Source organism: Ursus arctos, unplaced genomic scaffold (genome assembly GCF_023065955.2).
Source record: "Ursus arctos isolate Adak ecotype North America unplaced genomic scaffold, UrsArc2.0 scaffold_37, whole genome shotgun sequence".
Lineage (NCBI taxonomy): Eukaryota > Metazoa > Chordata > Mammalia > Carnivora > Ursidae > Ursus > Ursus arctos.
Window position 1 is genome coordinate 26,981,890 of NW_026623053.1, and position 21,673 is coordinate 27,003,562.

Below are 21,673 nucleotides of genomic sequence, written 5' to 3' on the forward strand. Positions count from 1 at the left end.
AATGCTGCAATAAACATGTATGTTTTCAAATTAGCGATTTCATTTTCTTTGGGTAAAGACTGAGTAGTGGAATTTCTGGATCATTTGTGAGTATATAGAAATGCAACAGATTTCTCTATGTTAGTTTTGTATCCTGTGACTTTGCTGAATACATTTATCAATTCTGGTAGTTTTCTGGTGAGGTCTTGAGGGTTTTCCATAAATAGTATCATGTCAGCTGCAAACAATGAAAGTTTTACTTCTTACTAGTTTGAATGCCTTTTATTTCTTGTCTCATTGCCGAAGGTAGGACGACCAGCAATATTTTGAATAAAAGTAGTGAGAGTGGGCATTCTTGTCTTGTTCTTGGTCTTACAGGAAAAGGTTTTCAGTCTTTCCCATTGAGGATGATGTTAGCTGGGGTTTTTTCATACATGACCTTTATTATGTGGAGTTATATTCCCTCTAAACCTACTTCTTTGAGAGTTTTTATTACGAATCGATGTTGCACTTTGTCAAATGCTTGTTCTGCATCTATTGAGATTATCATATGGTTCTTATCCATACGTTGCTTTTTCTAATCCATAGGTTGTCTTTTTACTTGGTTGATTGTTTATTTTGCTGTGCAAAAGCTTTTTAGCGTGGTCTAGTCCCACTTTTTATTTTTTCTGTTTCTTGTGCTTTAGATGTCATATCCAAAAAAATCATTGCCGATGCCTATGTCAACACTTTTCCTATGTTTTCTTTTAGGAATTTCATGGTTTCAGGTTTTACATTTAAGTCATTAGTCCATTTTTAGTTAATTTTTGTGAGTGGTGTAAGGGGATAGTTTCATTCTTTTACATGTAAATATCCAATTTTCCCAGCACCATTTATTAAAGAGACTGTCTTTTCTCCATATTCTTGGCTGCTTTGTCAAATATTAGTCAGTTTATATGTTTGGGTTTATTTCTGGGCTCTCAGTTCTATTTTGATTATAATAGCTTTGTAGTGTAGCTTAAAAATCAGGAAGTGTGACGACTTCCACTTTCTTCTCTCGGGATTGTTTTGGCTATTCAAGGTCTTTTGTGGTTTCATATACATTTTAGGATTTGTTTTTTTCTACTTCTGTAAAAAAAATGCATTGGAATCTTGATAGAGATTGCATTGAATCTATAGATGGCTTTGGTAGTACTGGCATTTTAACAATATTGATTTGTCCAATTCATGAACATGGAATACCATTTGATTTCTTTCATCAATGTCTCATAGTTTTCAGAGTAGAGATCTTTCACCTTTTTGGTTAAGTTTAAGTATTTATTTTATTGTTTTTGATGCTATTGTGAATGGGATCATTATCTTTTTTTCTTTTTCATATAATTTGTTGGTGTATGAAAACACTGCTGATTTTGTATGTTAATTTTGTATCCTACAACTACACTGAATTTGATTAGATCTAACATTTGGTGACGTTTTTAGAATTTTTTATTTATAAAATCGTGTCATTTGCAAATACAGAAAATTGTACTTCTTTCTTTCTAATTCTGATTTTCTTTTTCTCTTTCTTGCTTGATTGCTCTAGCTAGGACTTTCAGTACTGTGTTGAATAGAAATGGGGAGAGTAGTGGTCACCTTTGTCTTATTTTTAAAACTTTTTTTATGGCCTAACTCATGACCTATCCTGGAGAAAGAGATGTGAGTGCTTGAGTAGAATGTATTCTGTTGTCACTGGGTGAAATGTTCTGTATTTGTCTATTAAGTCAATTCGGTCTACAGTATTATTCAAGTCCTCTGTCTCTTTATTGATAATCTCTCTGGATGTTCTTTCCATCACTGGAGGAGGGGTATTGAAGTCTCTTATTATTTCATTGCTATTTCTTCCTTCATTTCTGTCAATGTGTGCCTTATATATTTAGGTGCTCTGATATTGGGTGCATATAGATTTATAATTGTAATATCTTCCTGGTAAATTGACTCTTTTATCATTATATAACGTGCTTTTTGTCTCTGGTGACAGTGTTGCTCTGAAGTCTGTTTTGTCTGGTGTAAGTATAGCTGCTGCTGTTTTCTTTTGCTTACCATTTGGATGGACTATTTTATTTTTCCAACTCTTCACTTTCAGCCTGTCTGTATTTTTAAGTCTGGAGTTCTTGTAGATGGTAAAGTTGGATCTTGTTTTTTTGTTGTTTTGTTTTTGTTTTTGTTTTAATCCATTCAGCCACCCAGTGGCTTCTTGGATTGGTCTCATAAAGAGAAGATGCTTACCCATCAGCCCAGCATGAGATTCTAGAGGCCTCTACCAACTTCCCTTCCCAGGGAGAAGTAGGCAAATTTTGTATTGTTCACTCCTGTGTGTTGAGCCAGCGGGCAAGATCAATGGAATCTTCCAGCCTAGACTATTGCCTCTCCTTTCCCCTGCACAGGTAGGCGCTGCCAGGCCTCTCAGAGCTCTGAGAGCAGCAACTCAGAAGCCAAACCTCTTAAATACCCCCTGAGAAATGTTGGGGCACTAGACAGGTGAACCAGTCTCTCCCTTCCCTTAGGTGAAGCTGGAAGCTAAAGAATCTCTTCCGATTGTACATCATCATGCCCAAATCTCCTGCCAGCTTTGGTGAGTCGAGTTTTGCAGACTCTCAGGGTCTAAGAACCTTTCAATTTTCTAATTGCTTACAAATGGGAATCTGTCCACTAATTGTTGTTGAATCAGTGTGTTTTGCAGGGGTGGGGGATGGTGCAGTACTTCCTACCCCACCATCTTGCTGACATTACTTCCCATATACTTTTAAAATATGGTAACATGTTGGTAAATTTTCACTGAAGGATAGGATTCCTGAAAATGTAAATTAAGTGATTGTTAACATTGAGGGCATACCTGTAATTATTTATGAGAATCAGTAATATAAAAGATGGTGAAATCAGAAACTAGAACTTGTTATGATGGGTATTTTACTGATATAAAGTAAGCAATTGTCATATTTTTATAAGACTACTATAAGATAAGCAATAATCTGCAAGATAAAGGAAAGAAAGGAATAAATCAAAACAAGGTACAATGGGATATTATTGTTTGTCAAGCTTGAGAATTGGCTCTTGGGGTTTCATATATAGGCAGAACCACTTGTGTGAAGGCTGTCACCTTCCGTCTTTTTCTGTCTCCAAGGAAAACAAAACCAAACCCTCTCTCTGTGTCTCTGTAGAAAATTACCTCAAAGGACCTTATGTAATGACCTGATGTAACCTATCCTATTTCACACAAGTCTTGGGTCCTTTAGACACAGAGTATAAAAAAATGTTTGGATGATCCAAGACTGTAAATTCTTCCTAAGGGAAGAAAATTAAATACTTCTACAAAGTGTTACTGTGAATCTGATGAGTCCTCATTGATGGGTGTGAGGAGTGGGGTGAGAGATGTACTGGGGAAAGAAAAAAAAAAGATTGAGGCTTTATGAAGATTGTTGAGACAGGCCACTGGTCTGCGCTTATGTTGCTGCCTCAAGAACCGAGAAGCTAATTTTAGAGAATCTCAGGAATTTAGAACAAGGAATACATGTGGCAGCTACACTGCTTCACCATTCCATTTGTCCATCAGAGCTCAAGAGGTTTTCTCTCTTTCATTCACTTTACTAGATGTTTTCCCATCTTTAGTCCAGTCTATGGGCAAAATCGTAGTTGTTGACCCAGAGGCCAGGTGGTTGCTGACTTCTTTGTCTTAACTTCCTCTACATCTTAACATACATTTGGCTCACAAGAAGTTGCAGCATACTCTCTTCCGAATAACTTTTCCACTTGAATGAAATCATTTGAAAATAGCTCACCAATATTATTGAGTCACCATTCCAAGGATTCATTTTAAGGTTTCTAATTTCCCCAAATTTAAAAAAGTCAATCTGTTCATATATTTACAAACCCACTTATTCCACAGGAGGGGGAAAGAAAGATGCTCTAATAATTGTTACTCTCACCTCCCTTGGCTGGTTGGTACATGGGACGTTGAAAAGAACTCATTTCCCAATGAATACATACTACAGCAAGTTCAGGCACATGTTTTTCTTTGGCACCTTTACATGAGCATTTTGCAAAGATAGGAATTTAAAGAAGAATGCAAGCCCAAGGAAGTGAATTAAATTTCAAATACAAAAGGAATTTTAAAAACAAAATAACACATTTTGTAAATAGAAGGAGCCTCAGCAATTTACTATGAAAGTTTAATGTTTTTGAATTGAATCAAGGTGGTTTTAGAAGGAGCTTACTGAATTAGAATTTTTTGTTTGGAAAAAAACCAAGATATTAAACTCAATTCACATGATCAAATCATGGGAATGACAGAAAAGACTGCTGCGGGCCTCCTGTCTTCCTACCTTCCCCACCAATGGGGAAATTCTTACCCAGCTCAATTTAGAAAACCCCTTACCTGATTTTCACCAGAATTCCACCCCAGCCATGCTTCTCAAACTTTAATGTGCATAAAAATCACCTGGGAATTTAGATAAAATGAAAATTCTGATTATGGAGATTGGGTAAATGCGGGGTAGAGTCTGAGATTCTCCACTTCTAATGAGCTCTCAAATGAGGCTGGTGCTGCTGATATTCAGACTTTAAAAAAAACCACCGAAGCCTGTTTCCTACTGCCAGAGACTGATCCAGTCCCATGCAGGAGGGCCTGGACATTCGGAGCTTTAAATTCCTCCAGGGCAAAGTTTGAGAAGCACCACTTTAGAGCAAGATATTTCAAAATTTCCTCAACAAGAAGATTCATTAAAATGCCAGTTGCCGAGCCCTACCCAGACTCACCGGATCTGAATCTCTGGGAGAAAGGCCTGGAAAGGAATACCTCTAACAGTGATTGTTAGCATCAAGAAAGATGGGTAAACAATGTCTGGAGCAGTCACCGAGGCCTGGGATGTGATGTATATAACTGGCCTAATGGGCCATGAACGTGGTTACTCTGTCCTAGGCAGGAAGCATCACGTGGCATAGCCCTTTGCATCTTTAGATAGAAAAGAAAATCAGTTTTTCAAAGGGATGGGAGAGTGTGAATCATCACTCTGGGAATTCTTGTGAGTTAGGGAGCCTGCCTCCTCTTAATCTGTGCCTATTAGAGTTAACCTCCCAAAGCAGGATTTTTCATGGCCGTATATTCGGTTAGTTTTGTAAGCAGATGTTATCTGCTTAGTTTTGGGTTTTTAGAAATACATATATTCAGTGACATTTACATTTCGTATATTCTCATTTTCTGTCTTCTTTTGGCACACAAATTGTAGAAGGGTTTTCAATCAAGTCACTTTTCAAGAATCTAGCGACCTTGATGCTGATTCAAGTGTGTGTATATATAATACAGAAATGTGGTTTCTTTTTTTTTTTTTAAGATTTTATTTATTTATTCGACAGAGATAGAGACAGCCAGCGAGAGAGGGAACACAAGCAGGGGGAGTGGGAGAGGAAGAAGCAGGCTCCTAGCGGAGGAGCCTGATGTGGGGCTCGATCCCATAACGCCGGGATCACGCCCTGAGCCGAAGGCAGACGCTTAACCGCTGTGCCACCCAGGTGCCCCCAGAAATGTGGTTTCTTAGCAAATATCCTGGCAGATTTTTAGTTAGAATGATAAAAGTATAGACTGCTGGAACTAAAAGTTATTGTGTTTATGTCGAGAAAACACATATTTGACTCATAGTAGATGCCGTGCAGTGCTCTAAAGCACAAATACCCACACAAGCAAGTAAGTAGACTTGTCCCATAGGCATCGGAAATACTGGGTGGATTGTATAAACTCCATTCTTTTTCCCTTTCCAATGACAGTGAATCTTTAAAAGGTGCACAAGTGTGAGACTCAGTTTGAAAGAAACACTAGTTTTGTGGAAGTCACGCTTATATTCTAATTATCTTTTTTCTCCTATGTTAGACTGTAGAGGAGGGATACTATGTGAGTATAAAGTGGGATTGGGGTAACATTTTGACCGATTTAGATACAAGACCAGTAGAGTTAGCTGCCATTTGGTTTTGTAGCCTTTCTTTCAAAGCACTCTCTACGCAGGAGCAGTCTTCGTGGTACTGGGGGAAAAAAAAAAAAAACCAAACAGGAAATATACAAACAAATATCGTCCCCCCCCCCCCCCGCCCCTGCCATACCCTTGGTTATTTTGTTTCACTTCCCTTCATCTGAGCACATATCAACTCTCCTGAGGACATTCAGGAAGAACGGCTTTTGTTTCCCTAGGGTCACGTGGAAAGGTGCTTTGTTCCTAGCTGTACACTGATGTTTGATTGGAGCGTGGCCCATAAAAGGAGCTCGATAAATACTTCTTCAAAGGACAAAATAATTCAGTCTAGCTAAGGAAACCGAATGAACAGATCCTGTGGGAAAGGGGTTGCGGGGTGTTTTTATTCTTCCTTTTACCCCCCCCCCGCCCCGCCATCTTCTTTGCCACTTTCGTCGGTTAACCTCTCCTATATTGAAGATGGCCAGATTTGTTAAAGATAATTCTCTGCCTTCCACTAATCCCTCCCCTTCTTGACAAATACAAGGTTTGAGTTTGAAAATGTATCTTTCCTTATTCTATTTTCCCTTCTGCTTAAACTTACATGGTAAGGAAAGTATCTCCATATTGGATCCAGAACACTTTGTGACTCGGTGCATTCATTCTGCAGCTGTGAGATGTCTCGTAGAATTCTCTATGCAAAGTACAAAATACAACCTTTGACAAGAACAGATAAGAATAGAATATGCAGTGTCTGAATAATTTCTAAAAGCTTTGATAAGTTATAGACATTTTGGTGGTCAGTCCAACTGTACAAGAAATGTCTCTGTATATGTAATTCATTGATACACATTATAATAGCCTTCTACATTACTGACACTGTGCTAACTTGTATACATACACTATAGAAAGTTTCTAAAAACTGGAATAAAATTTTTGGAGAAAACCTTCGATTGTAGAAAGCGTAAGACACAGAGCATACCACAATGTTGTAACCCTAGTGTGTGCAACAGGAATTGCTTTAAGCACTTTGCACATTTTTGAATTCACAGTATAGCTGTAAAGTAGATGTTTTCATCGTAAGCGAGAGAACCCATCCTAGCTAGTTTAAGCGGGAGGATTCATTAAGCCACATTATCTCACAGAATCTCTGAAAGACCAAAGATTTAGTTTTTGGCTGTAATTCAAATTACACCAGCAGGTGGGTCTAGAAGGTACAGGGGCGTGGTTCACTCCGCCAGTCCCTAGCTCCAAACAGCATTTCTTGCCGTCCTCACCATTGTGATTCTTCGGGGAACCTCTTTCCTCAAGTCATTCTTTTCGAAATCAAGGTTGTACACAGGTCTATCCTGTCGGAAAAAGCCCAGGTCACACGCCTGAATTTCACCTGCCAGAAAGGCTGGGTAAGTGAGATTTCTGTCTCTCTAGAAAGGTGACACATATAATGTGAAGTCCCACAGCTAGAACAAGTGCTTAGAAGAATCTGGGCAGACAGAAACGTGCACTAGAGTAAATACTAGAACCACCATGTTACAGATGGAAAACTAAGGCTCAGTAAATTTCTCAAATTTCCACAGTGAAAACGGACTTTGAATTCAGTTCCACCTGGTTCCGAAGTCTGAAGCTTTTGTGCTTTGCAGCAATGTCTTCTGTATGTAGCATGTTTTAAATTAGATACAATTGACATCTTAGTTTTAAGTGTGTAACATTCATCACCACACAGAGTTACAACCTGTTTTATCCCCTTGTAATGAGAACTTTAAGGATCTACTCTTTTAGTAACTTTCAAATATGCAACACAATATTGTTAGCTATAGTTATTATGCTGTACATTACATCCTCAGGACTTAATTTATAACTGGAAGTTTATGCCTTTTGAGCACCTTCACCCGTTTCACCCAACCCCACCTCTGGTAACCACCAAGTCTGTTTTCTGTATCTATGAGCTCAGTTTTCTTTTTCTTTTCTTTTTGGATCCCACATATACATGAGATCATACAGTACTTCCCTTACTCTGTCTTGTGTATTTGACATAGCATAATGCCCTCCAGTCTATCCACGCTATTGCAAATGGCAGGATAATCTTCCATTATATATGTAAATAACGCTCAATGAATATGAGGTGCAGAGGTCTTTTCAAGACGGTAATTCAGCTTTTTTTCCCCTCCCAGATAAACACCCAGAACTCAAATTGTTAGTTCATACAATTGTATTTTTTTTTTTTTGAGGATTCTCCATACTATTTTCTGAAGGGGCTACATCAATTTATATTCCCTCCGGCAGTGCACATGGGTTCACTTTTCTATCCTTACTGACATTTATTATTTCTTGTCTTTTTGATAATAGCCAATCTATGAGGTGAGCTCTCAATATGGCTTTGATTTGCATTTGATTAGTGATGATTAGTGATGTTGAACACATTTCATGTACCTATTAGTCATCTGTATGTCTTCTTTGGAAAAATATTCAGATCCTCTGCCCGTTTTTAATTGATTTTTTTTCCTGTTGAGTTGTAGGAGTTCTTTATATATTTTGTATATTAACCCCTTATCACACATATGGTTTACAAATATTTTCTCCTGTTTGGTAGACTGGATTTTCATACTGTTGATGATGGTTTCTTCTGCTAAATGGAAGCTTTTCAGTTTGATATAGCCCCACTTGTTTATTTCTGCTTTTGTTCCCTTTGCTTTTGGTGTCAAATCCAAGAAATCTTTGCAAAGACCAACCCTAACCCTAATCCTTAGGAGGGAAGTAGAGGTCCTGGAAGGGAGGGAAGGAAAAAGGGAGGGAGAGAGACAAGTACTTATTGATGATATATAATGAGAAGTGTAAAATACTAATATGTCATTAGAATTTAAGTTAAGTTGGAACATAAATACAAAATATTATTGGTTAATTTTCTTTAAATAGGCTCCTACTGTTTCTGAGATACTTTCATAAAGACAGGGTAGATCTTAAAACTGTACTCATGTATCATGTACTTAATTTTTCTAAAAAGATAAAATTATTTTTATTAGCACATATGTAGAAGTGTTCTTAAAACTGTTGTTTTATTCCAACTCACAAAGTGCATTTTTAATGATCTATAAAGTCAAACATCTGCCAGATGTGGTTGACAACAGGCAAAGATTGTTCCCCTGCTCATTCCATTTCCATCAGAGCTAAATGGGATTTTGAGATTTCTCACTTAGAAAATACTGTTTGTAGAATGAGCTAAGCATGATTTTTAATTAAATTTTCCTACGTCTGGAAAAAAACAGTCAATGCAATGGGCCTATTTCCTTAATGGTTGTTGTTTCTATTAACCAAATATTAGACTTTCAAAGTAATTATTTCTGCCTTTTTTTCCCCTGACCTCATTGGAAAAAAGGGCCTCTTAGAGATTGGAGAAGCTATTATATTTTCCTAAACTATCACTAGGAAGGAAGGAAGGGAAGAAAGCTTTATGGAATTTTAAAGTCAAGAGGAAAAAAATATATTTAGAATTAAAATAATAAAACACCTTTTTTATTTCTTAGAAGAAAAAATTTATTTTTATTAAACTCTACTTGTTCATATAGTTAAATACTGAGTGCCTTAGGTATTCTGTTGGAAGAAGTTTGGGTGGGAAGAATCGATCTTCTTGCTAGTATCACCCAATGAAACATTTAGAACCCTATTCATTTAATGGGGCATGAACAGAGCAGGTAATTATATACTTGGTTTTTGCCTTTCATTAAGATCTCTGTCAAATATGAAAAGCACAGAAGAGTCAATTTATGGCTATGATTATCTATACATAGATGCAATTGACAGGCCTACATATAGAATAAATTATAAAATTTTAGAGTGCAATTAGACTCAAAGTACTCCTTCACCAAAATACATAATGTGGTATTCTAAGCATATAATTATGAGATTGCGGTAAATTTACAATATTGGCGTGTGGATAAAAGTTCATTGCAGTGAGAAATTCCAAGTGCCAGCAAACTCCGTATTTTACCGTTGATTTCAATGTGTAAATCTGATGCTTTACATTTACACTGTATTTAACTATCTCCTTTTCTTTCCTGTCAACTTCCCTAGAAAACAAAGTTATAAAGATATAAAATACCCTCTCCCAAATCATGGGATCTCTGCTCAAGTCTTGTTATACAAAGTCAGGTAAAAAAGATAAACAAGTATGGTTAGAGCCAAGGTGGTTTTCAAACAGTATCCACAGGTTGGCACTATTTCCAATGACATATTCAAGAACTCTTCAGAGAGGGAAACAGAGCAACAAGAACAAACAACAGGAGCCCCCACACTTGCATGAATCTAACCTGCCTTACTCAGCGTAAGTGGTAAGGTATCCACATTTTTAGGTTTTCTATGAATGCTGGTCTACATTCTTTTGCAACAAAGTAACACTGATCTTGGAGGAGAAAGTAAGATGGAAGTAAAGTGTGTTGGAATAGTCACCCTAGTTAAATTTTACATATTGTAGAGAAGAATTGACCACTGGAGCTAGGTAGCTGGAATATGCCACCTGTTGTCATTGTCATTTTGACTACTATCTGTTTTGTATTCCTGTAGCTACTTTTACTCCACTACCTGAATGATACAATTAAAAAGACTCACCTATATATTTCTCACATAGATTATGCTGATTGTATTTTGAATTTAATGATGGAATTTACGCATTATGACTTGAAATATGTTTGTAAAACATTTATAAAGGCTAGTTGAGTGTTTTGGAAAAAAAGAAAAACTTGATACAGGTAACTAACTGCCTTAGTTCATATTGCTAGAACAAGTAACCTCCAACTGGGTGACTTGATAAATTTATTTCTCACAGTTCTAGAGCTGGGAAGTCCAAGATCAAGGGTCTGGCAGATCTGAAATCTGGTGAGTGCAATCTGCCTCGTTTGCAGACAGCCATGGTATCATTGTACACCTTCCCATCACGAGCTCATGTATGTGCTAGCATTAGTCACGTTACCCCCTCACGGGGACACTAATCCCATTCATGGAGGTTCTATCTCATAACCTAATTATCTCCCAAAGGCCCCACCTCCTAATACAATTATATTGGGGGTTAGGATTTCAACATAAGAATTTGAGGAGACAAAAATATTCAGTCCATAACAGGTAATTATACTAATGGGTGACTAAGATTTATTAAAACTGATTGTAAATACCGGTTAAATTCTAAAAGAATTCTGCCCATAGCAGAGCAAACGTATTTCCTATAAAGTAGAGTTTGTCTTGTTTTATTCTATTTTATATTATGTAATTATGATATATGATAAATACACATTAGATTTTAGGTTAAAATTAAAGTTTACATTATGTACCTTTATGTAACCTATTTAGGATTCTCTGCTTTGGGTTTTAAATGCACTGGCAAACAGAACTTCTGTTTTTGCTCTCTCATTTCATGACTAAGTATATAAATAACACCTTCACATATGGAGAAGGTAACTTACTGAAGACAGCTAGAAACACATTTAAAGTTATGTGTTCCTGTCACTTTTAGTTTTCTGAACAAAACAACTCTCATAGGTTTGTAGTTCATTTCTAAGTCTTTCATCAAATGTGTAACAAAAAATAATTATCGTCCGACCCCTGAAATGTATTCTGACCTTATTCATTAACTAAATATTATATTTCACTTTTCATTGTCAATTCAAAAATAATAAACTGCTTTTAGTTTGTCCATTTACCTTAAAAAGGTATTTGCAATTTTCTCAAAGAGCATTAGCAGTAGAGCGTAAATAAAAGAAAATCACTTGTAGTTACGTGCTTTTCTCCTATAGTCATCTATGAATTCGATACAAAACCTTTGTCAGTTAAATGAAAGCTTTGTGTACATCCCACGTGAAGTCAGCAATGGAAACATTTATAATTATAATAATCTTACTACTGTCATGATTTGTCAGTGAAAGAACAGCCCTTTGGGTTCTTCTTCATCTGTGTGCCTATTACAACATACCACTCATGGACCCCGGCAAGAACATCTGTTAAAAGTGTATTGCTCATTGCTAAATTCTAAAGGGAAAAGCAGTTTATTTTTCATTGCATTTATTCATCTATGCTTTTATATTGGGGAACTTTTCTAGAACTTGGATTAATGGCTTGAAAACTGCATTTCAGCATTTGCCCTCAGATCGTTTGTCTAGAGGGATGCTTTTTAAGTAGGACTACATTTTACTGACGTACTTACAAGATCTAATTTTCAATTTTTCCTGCATTGGGAATAGATTGGATGAACAGATTACTTTTTCAACCTGAGCTTTTCAAACCTATATCCTTTGTTTCTTTGGGTTCTTATTTATCATTTTACTCTGTACAATTCTGATCTTTCCTTGAAACTCTTAGCTCCCAATTGTCTATTTTTTAATGTACTCATACAAACAGAAAAATAACAATCATACTAAAGTGGCAACAGTTCTGCAAGGGTTATAAGACAGAATACATTTCTCTAAAAAGGAAAATCAATATTTAAGTGAGAATATGTGTGCAGATAATGCTTTGTCTGAGGAGTTGTTCCTTTAGGACCTGGTTTAAATTGTATGTCCCTCCGAAGGCCAGTTTTTTTCTTCTTCTTTTACCTCTTTGATTTTTATTTTCACCTTTGTCCTTCAGAGTTTCAAAAATGTGTACCTTATGGCTCTCAATCTCCTGATATTCCAATGACCAGGTCTAGGAAGACAGACTAAACAGGACACGTACATGCAAATGCGCACAGCCCCAGTGGGGACAAGTCGCTTGCACCTGGTGCATTTATCTTGGTTTGTGGGAGGAAGCTCTTTGCGGGGGCCGTTTGCTTCATGCCACACCTGGAACAGCAGCACCGGCATCTCAAAATTCTTTCCTAATTAGCCCAGATTGAAGCAGAGAATAGAACTTGCTGAATATGTGGAAAGGCTGTCAAGTAATGAAACCGCTCACCCGTGCTAAAATTTCTGGAATTTAATTACCTTTGTCCCTGGGACTATGAGGCCTATTAGGAGTCCAGTAAGGAATAACATCTTTATTTTGACTTTGTGGGACTTTTCCTTATTGTATTTTAATGACTTTATATTGTGGAAGAGTAACTACTCTAAGTCACTGTTCAGCTGATGATGTTTTAGGGCACTCTTGGTTTTCTGATTGGTTTAAGATTTTTGTAGGCTTATCTTTCTATATGTAAAGATCCAAACAATTTGGGTTTCTGGTTTTAGAAAGGAATTGATTAGAAAACAGTGACCAGAGAGACCTTTGGTTTTCAATAATCCTATGTCAACGGTAATTCTATTGAAGATGTTGGGGGGTTATTCCCCCCTTTAGAGTTACACACTAGACTGGAGGTTCAGTATTCTGTAGAAGAGACTGCTAGTTCTAAGAAGCATGCTGAATTCATTTATCCAGCAAATGTTTACTGAGTATCTACTCTGTATAATTCACTGTGAAAACAATGAAAGAAGTAGGGGACAGACGACTGGTTGATTACCTTTATGAGATTACAGTCCAGTGGAAGACGTAGACATTAATCAGTATTTGCAATGTCTGATCAGTGTGTTGATGAAATAAATTATTTCCATGGAAGTGGGAGGGTTGACTAGTCTGAGGTCAGGTAAGGCTTCCTAAAGAATTAGGAGAAGAAGGAATTCACAGTTAGTGTGGGGAGATGACCATTCTAGGCTAGAGAAGCGCATGTGCAAAGGTCCTAATATGAGAAGAATGTGGCCTTCGTGAAGGGGAGGGGGGAAAAGGATGATAAAATCCAAGAGCTACCAACTTGTATAGGAAAAAAAAAATCATGAGAGAAATAAACTTATTAATATTCATAAACTTTGAGTTATAGAATCCAAATCCATTTGTGAGAGCCTTATAAATTTTGATTTAGTTCAAGTTCTGCAACAACTTGATTTAGGAAACTATTTCAACATTGTTGCTCTGACTTGCCTAGTTGTTAAAGTGCCTTTCAGCTCCCACCCTTAGCAATCCGAACTTGTTATTCTTAATAGCTTGTCATACAGGTCAATCTGCAGCAAACTAAATCAATCTTCTCTATTTGTCCAAGAATTTATCACCAAAATAGGTAGGAAAGTTCTGTCTCCATATCGTCTTATGTTCTTTTTCCTTTTCTTTCATTATCTTCTAGTAAATATTCTCATTTACCAACACTGCCTTTAGTTTTCAGCTGAGGTTTCTGCTATGAACCCTTTGTTTCGCCTGGTCTGCTGCTACTTTCTCTTTTAGCTCTTCATATCATTCTGGAGTGAAGAATGTTGCCAACTCATTCCATTGTCCCTGCTGCTTAGCTCGGTCCCTGGAACATGTTAGTTGTTTCATAAATAAACTCAACTTTTTTTCAGAAATGTCAGTGAGAACTCTCGCTTCCTATTTTCCTTTGGGAGGGTTATTTAAAGGGGAGGCTTCATAAAGGCAGAGTTTTGTTTTTAGTCTCTGGTTTATACTTCTTAGAATAGCATCTGACATACAGTAGGCATTATATAAATCGTCATCAAATTAATGATTTAATTAATGTTATTTTCTAAAGCATTCTATATGAATTCAAAATACTGGAATATTGGTGGTACTGTAATGAAATTATATCAAAAAATATTTTAAGGCAAAAGCTAAAATGCTACACAAACCTGATATAGTGGAGGTTACTGTTAGGTAATTAAGATATACCTGAATAAATACCATTTCAATTCAAGATTATCCTGCTCTGAGACCCTTAAGTGACTACATTTACTGATGATGTTGGCTATAGTCCAAATGCAAAATATCAGGGTTATCAGATGTACTTGATGGCATTTGATCTGCTAATTATTGTTTAAAGAAAAAGTCCTTGACATTTCAAGAGTTATTTCCAATCAATCACTGCTGTTACAGTGGGCCATATACCTCTTTTCCTTGCCAAAAAAAAAAAAAAAAAAAAAAATCATAAAAGTTATAATGGCAGAAATTGAATAAATACTGTCATTTGAATACAATAACTTTCTATGGCATAACATCCATGCTGGTAAAAATGCATCCCAAGAATGCCTATGGGCTGAGAATCCCTCACTATTACATCAGGCACGGGCTATGAGCTCTCGGATGTTCTACAGTCAGGGTGACCACTGCAGTGTATAAGCAGGTGATTAGTGGGAAGTTCTGGGCGGCTTGGTTTAAGCTCTCATCTACAAACCAGTGAGGCAGGAACGATTCCTTGCAGAAATCATACTCTGATATCTCAATTTTCTTTCTAGGGTTTTAGCTGATGCCAAATATGTTCTCCAGTATAGGCTTAGACAAGAGTCTCACAATTAAAAGGAACAAATTTCTAGCATTAGAAATTAAACATGTATCAATACTTTTGAGGTCTCAATCGCAAATATAAAAACGCTTTTGTATTCTGATTCAAGTAAAAAATACTATGAAAATAAGAACTGGGACAATATGAGGAGATTTGGATGCTATTAAGAAATTGTTTCCTTTATATGTTTAAAATGGTCCATTTACAAATAAAATGATGTGATATTTGGGATTGATTTCACAGTGATCCAGCAAGGAGAGCCAGTAGAGGTTTGAATGAAACAAGATTGATTTTGAGGCAATAACCATTAAAACTAGAGGTCCATGAGGTTCAATATAGTATTCTCTCATCTTCTGTACACATTTTACTTCTATAATAATTTAAAACAAAAACTAGAAGCAAAATTCTTATATGTGAAAGAGAAGCCTGAGTAGGGAGAAAATAAGGAGAAATTAAATCCGCCTGCACGGAGCTCTCTCTTCCCAATCTACGTTGCATATAGTAAGAGAACCACAACTTTTAAGTAAGTATTTTCTATTTCTTATGTAATTTTTTTTACCCAACTATACTTTCAGTTATTTGAAGGAAACTGCTTTCTCTTAAAATATTTTTGTATCTTCTACAATGTATAGAAGCATATACTTTATTAATTTTCAACTAGACATAAAATGGAAATTTCTATTAGAGTAACCACAGTATTTAAATTAAGACTAAAAACAATGTAAATGGATGAATGCATTAAGCAGATGAAAACTCAGGAAAGATTTTATTTTAACAAACTACTCCAAACCAGAAAGTGGTAAACAGAATAGAAATCTCAAAAAAGAATGATAGGTGGTCAAAGCAAGAAATGTAAGCAGAGTAAACTAAGTGGAGGGCACCTGGAGATGATGCCAAAATACAGCTGGGGAAATGGAAAAAAATACTGCTATGTATCAGGCACTATTTAAAGAAGTAGGTCTAAAGCAGCAAATAAAATACAATTCTTGTCTTTATGGAAACTTCTTTTCCCGGGTTTATCGAGGTATCATTGCCAAAGTTATACTTAAAGAATACAACAGGATGGTTTGATACGTGTATACATCATGAATGCTACTTAACACACCCATCACCTCTTATATTTACCTTTTTCCTTCCCTGGTGAGAACATTTAACTTTCTTACAAATTTCAGTTATGCAATACAACACTATCAACTATACTCACCACGTTATACGTTAGATCCTGATGCATCTTGTAACTAAAAGTTTGCACACTTTTACCAACCTCTCCCTATTTCCTCCATCCCCTGGCAATCACTTTTTCAATGTTTATAGAAGTTTGCATATATAAATGATCTCATTCAGTATTTTTCTGTCTGGCTTATTTCACTTAGCATAATGCCCTCCAGGTTCATCCTTGTTGCTGCCAATGACAGGATTCCTTCTTTTTTAAGGCCGAATAATATTCCAGTGTATATGTGTGTGTCTCATTTGTCTTGATCCATTCATCCACTGATGGCCGCTTAGGTTGTTTCTATACGTTGGTTATGGTGAATGGTGCTGCAATGAACGTGGGAGTACAGAAAACAACTGGACAATGGTTTCATTTCCTTTGACATGTAACACAAAAGGAGGACTGCTGGATCGTACAGTGGCTCGAGTTTTTATCTAGAGGAATGTCCACACTATTTTCCATAGTGGCTGTGCCAGTTTACACTCCAACGGAGCACAGGGTTCCCTTTTTTCCATATCTTCTTGAGCATTTATCTTTTGTCTTTTTGATAAGAGCCATCCTAATGTGTGAGGTGATACTCTCACTATGGTTTTCATTTGCATTTCCCTGTTGATTAGTAATGTTGAACACCTTTTCATGTGTCTGTTGGCCATTTGGATCCCTTCTGTGGAAAATTGTCTTTTCAGGTCCTTTGCTTTTTTTTTTTTTAAATTATGTTACTTTGGTTTTTTACTAATAAGTTGTAGGAGTCTCTTGTATATTTAACTATTAAGCCCTTATTGGATATGTGGTTTGAAAATATTTTCTCCCATTCCATAGGTTGCCTTTTCATTTTATTAATGGTTTCCTTTGCTGACCAGAAGCTTTTTAGTTTGATGGCATCACACTTGTTTATTTTGATTTCATTGTGGCTGTGCAGTTTTCCTAACACCATTTATGGACGAGATTATTTTTCCCCATTGTATAGTCTTTGCTCTTTGGCTGAAAACCAGTTGACCATATGTGTATGGGTTTATATCTGGGTCCTTTCTTCCATACATATAAATGTTTTTTATGCCAATACCACGTTATTTTGATTACTGTAGCTTTGTAATATAGTTTAAAAACAAGGACGTTTGATGCCTCCAGTTTTGTTCTTTCTCACCATTGTTTACCTGTCTAATGTCACTTAATAGGTGTAGGAGTGAGGTGGCTCATTTGCCCTTTGCTACCTGCTGACGTGTACAAATGGCTGCTCTCCCTTTATTCCATCTGCGCCTTGGGCAAGGGAGGCAAGAAGGGCAAAGAAGTAGACCCAGCCATAGAAGTCCATGCAAGCAGAAACTTTTTTTCAATAGTGGCGGCTCTACCTAGTGTTTCATTACTGGTGGATCATTGTTATGGAGCCTGGCCCACCTACTGCGGCATCTTTCCGTCTGCTCGTCCATGAGATGGACGACCTTCTAGCTTCTGCTTCTATGAATCTGTACTATTTCACAGTCTCCTGCTCAGGCAGTGTCAACATGTATTGGGTTTGTGCCTTACCCTCATTTTGCAAAGCACACAGAAGCCCTCTGTCCAAAGAAAGTGGTAATAATGACCGATTCAGCAAATTACTGGGTAACTTACCTCACGACAACTGAGTTTTCCTCTGAAGACAGACCTCCTAATGGGAATCATACACCAGTGTAAGTTAAGTGGGTGGGAAGTAGTTCTTTGTGGAAAGAACGTGTGCTTTCTTCTGGTTTGGCTGATTTAGAGATAGTACGGGAAATCAATGTGTAGCATCAGATAATCTATTTGCTTCTCTTTGGTATAAAAGCTGGGATATCTCTGTAGTGCCTACGGCAATTGGTTGACTAGACAAAAAGATGATGAGGGAAGAGGAGGAGATGATGACTTTGGAGACTAGACAGATGTACTTCAAAGTCCTCTGAGGCGCTTTAACAATCGTGATGCCTTGCAGTCATCCCAGGTCAATTAGATCAGAGTTTCTTACGGTGGAACTTGGGCCCCTGTGTAGCCAGATTTGAAAACAAATGACAGAGTAAACAACCCATTTGTTAACTGCGTTTCCACTTATCAGTAAGCTTTAGTGTTCTATCATCTGGATCAACTGAAATGCTACACTTGTTATTTGTTCTCTTCTCATCACCACTCAGAGTCTGTATGAAATTGGCCAATTTATCTCTCCACTCCGAGCATCAGCTTCCCCATCTAGAAGCTTGAAATGATGCCATGTTTCCCTCAGGGTGGCTCTGGGTGTTAACACACATAGTACATATCACATCATTCAGTACACACTAACCATTAACGAACAGAGGCTGATGATTTAACTTCTAGGCATCTAGTCTAGTTTTATATCTTGGGAATATTGAGGAAATAGACGTTCAAATAATTATCCAGTTTGAGAAATACCATTATCGGTAAGTTTCCCAGGCTGTGGAATAAGACAGTCCTAGATTTAAACTGAACCATCTATTTACTAGCTTTGCATCCTTGGAAAAGTTACTTAAACCTGCCAGACTTCAGTGAGCTCGTCTGCAAACTGGAGAGAAGACTCTCAGGGTTGTCGTGAGAAACAAAGTAAATGTATAACCACAACATTGTACAGGGCATGTAGCAAGTTCTCATAACATGTTGGTTACTATTTATAACATGATCTTTTGTATACTTTGATGAATTCAGAACGATTTGGCAAAAGGATAATAGGAGTACAAGAAAAGGAAGTTAATAGAAGTTTGTATTTTTTGATGCTTAACAATTTGCTGTTCCTATAATTTTAGTAGGTAAAGATGGTTTGAATTGAGATTAACTAGTTTTAAAAAGGTAATATTTAACGCTATTATTGCTGGTGAGGAATATACATCATTTAAGAGATTATCCACCCCATAATAACAGTGGGCATAGAACCCTAGAATGCTGAGTCTTCCTGGTAGATATGGATATCTGTGCATACAACTGACCCTTGAACAATGCAGTCTTAGGGGCACTGACTCCTACACAGTCAAAAATCCACATATAACTTTTTGACTCCCCTCAAAATAATTACTAATAGCCTGCTGTTGACTGGAAGCCTTGCTGACACAAACAATTGATTAAAACATATGTATCATATACTGCCGTCAAAAGAAAATGCTATTAAAACCATAAAGAAAATGCATTTACAGTTCTATATTATATTTATCGATACTGTAAGTTTATGTCATTTATTTACAAGATGAGTCATCTGTCTGTACCTGCATCAATACTGTCTTATAGGATACAAAACACTGTAGATGTTACGTACTACTAACACTAAACATCAAAAATGGAAAGATAATGTGAAAAAGAAACTGATACGTACAACAGGTATAATGATTCATGCACTGATATTGCTGCTGCTTTAATGCTTTACGATAGCTTAATGTAATTGATATGATTGCTTCATGGTAGCCTACCTTGTACCATAAATGAATTATTATAAAAATTTTATGGCATACAGTCTTACAGCCATGTTCATACTACTGTATAGGAAAAAACAATGTTAATTTGTTTTTTGAAAAACCCCTTACCTGTGATGATAGCTGATGCAGTTTCTCTAACTGGGGGAGAGACAGAGGCATCCCATATGGTAATATAATTCTTCAAAGTCATCAAGCCATAAGAAAACACATTATTTCATATTAAATCACTCACCTTATGCCTCTAAGGCTTGGCTGGCCACTTCCCTTCAAGTCTTGCACAGGACTTTCTACGTGATGATGTCTCATACAGTTCTTGCCATACACTTATTAGATTTTTAATTGAAGACGCAATTTGTTGTCTGGCACTGGGCTCAGGAGCACTGCCCTCCATCCAGGCATCTTCTGTTAATTAGCTCTTGAATATCTTCAAGATCCGTAGATTGAAACTCTTCACCCCCCACACACTCTTTTTTTTTTTTTTTTAAACAGTATCCACAGTCTCTTATGATTTCCTTGATTGGCTCTGTCATAAATCCTGTGAAGTTTCCTCCAGTAGGCTCCACAGTTTTCATGGCTTTTTCTATAGCGACAATGACCTCTTCAGTGGTGTAATCCTCCCAGGTTTTCATGATGTTCTATCAGGGTTCTCTTCCATACCATTTATGATCTTTTCCATAGAGTACCATGTGTAACGGGCTTCAAAAGTCCTTATGACCCCCTGACCTAGAGACTGAATTAGAGATGTTGTGCTTGGGGGCAAGTAAACCGCTTCAGTAACTTCCTATTCTGGGGGGGGGAGGGGAGTCACAGAGGACATAGACTAGTAAGGAAAAGAAGAGAGCACTAGGGTCTAAGGCAGGGATGGATAAGCGAACTCTGCTTTGTGCAAATGCATTTGGGTTTATGATCAGGACTGCCCTTACGTGTATAAGGCCACTAACCCCTGAGCTTTAAAGGGAAAGGATAAATACCAGCTGCCAGTCTTTGGGTTGGACAACAAGGAGGCCTGGACAACAAGAATCCTTTTTCTGGATTGGTTCGATGGGTGCCTTGTCCCCGAAGACAGGAAGTATCTTACAGTAAGGGACAGCCTTTTAAAGTTCTTTTGATATTGGACAATGCCGCTGGCTACCCAGAACCCCTTGAGTCCAACGTAACTTTTCATCTGCAATAAAAACCTGTTCAGGCAGAGATCCTTTCTCCTCAATAATTTTCTTAATGGTGTCTAGAAACTTTGCTGTCTCTCTTGGTTGACAAGCTGCTTCTCCTGTTATCTTGACATTTTTTAAGTCAAACCTTTTTCTGAAATCAAACCACTCTTTGCTGGCATTAAATTCTCCAGCTTTAGATCCTTCACTTTCCTTTTGCTTTAAATTGTCACATGATGACTTCACTCTTTCTTGAATCATGTTAGTGTCTATAGGTATGCCTTTCTTGTAGCAATCCTGCTCCCACATAAAAGCTATATTTTTGATACAAGATAAAAAGGTGTTTTGTAAAAAGTGCAAAGTTTTTGCTCCTGCTGGCACAGCTGCAGCAATGACTTCATGATTTCCTTTTTATTTTTTTTATTTTTCTAACAATGGTCCTTACCTTGAATTCATTTATCTTGAAATGGCAGGCAGCTGCAGCTGCAGACCTCAATCTACGGTACATAGCCGGCCACTCGACTTTTCCTTGTAATATCAAGACTTTCCTGTGCTTCTTGGGAGCACTTCCAGCACCACTCGTGGCACTTTGTATGGTTCTCCTGGTGTTATTCAAGGTTTACGGTGTTGCACTAAAGACAGTGAGAAATACACAAGAACCATGAGAGATCACTTTTCGCTACAATTTATTGAAGAGA

General features: G+C 37.1%; 1 long non-coding RNA gene across 1 annotated transcript; it reads right to left on the bottom strand.

Annotated features, from left to right (window-relative positions):
- Nucleotides 1–3,019: 3,019 nt before the first annotated feature.
- Nucleotides 3,020–21,606, bottom strand: LOC130542554 (uncharacterized). Its single transcript, XR_008957199.1, has 3 exons — nt 21,421–21,606; nt 6,538–6,650; nt 3,020–6,006 (listed from the first exon to the last, which is right to left on the bottom strand). It is a non-coding gene; the product is annotated as an uncharacterized LOC130542554 (long non-coding RNA).
- Nucleotides 21,607–21,673: the final 67 nt, after the last annotated feature.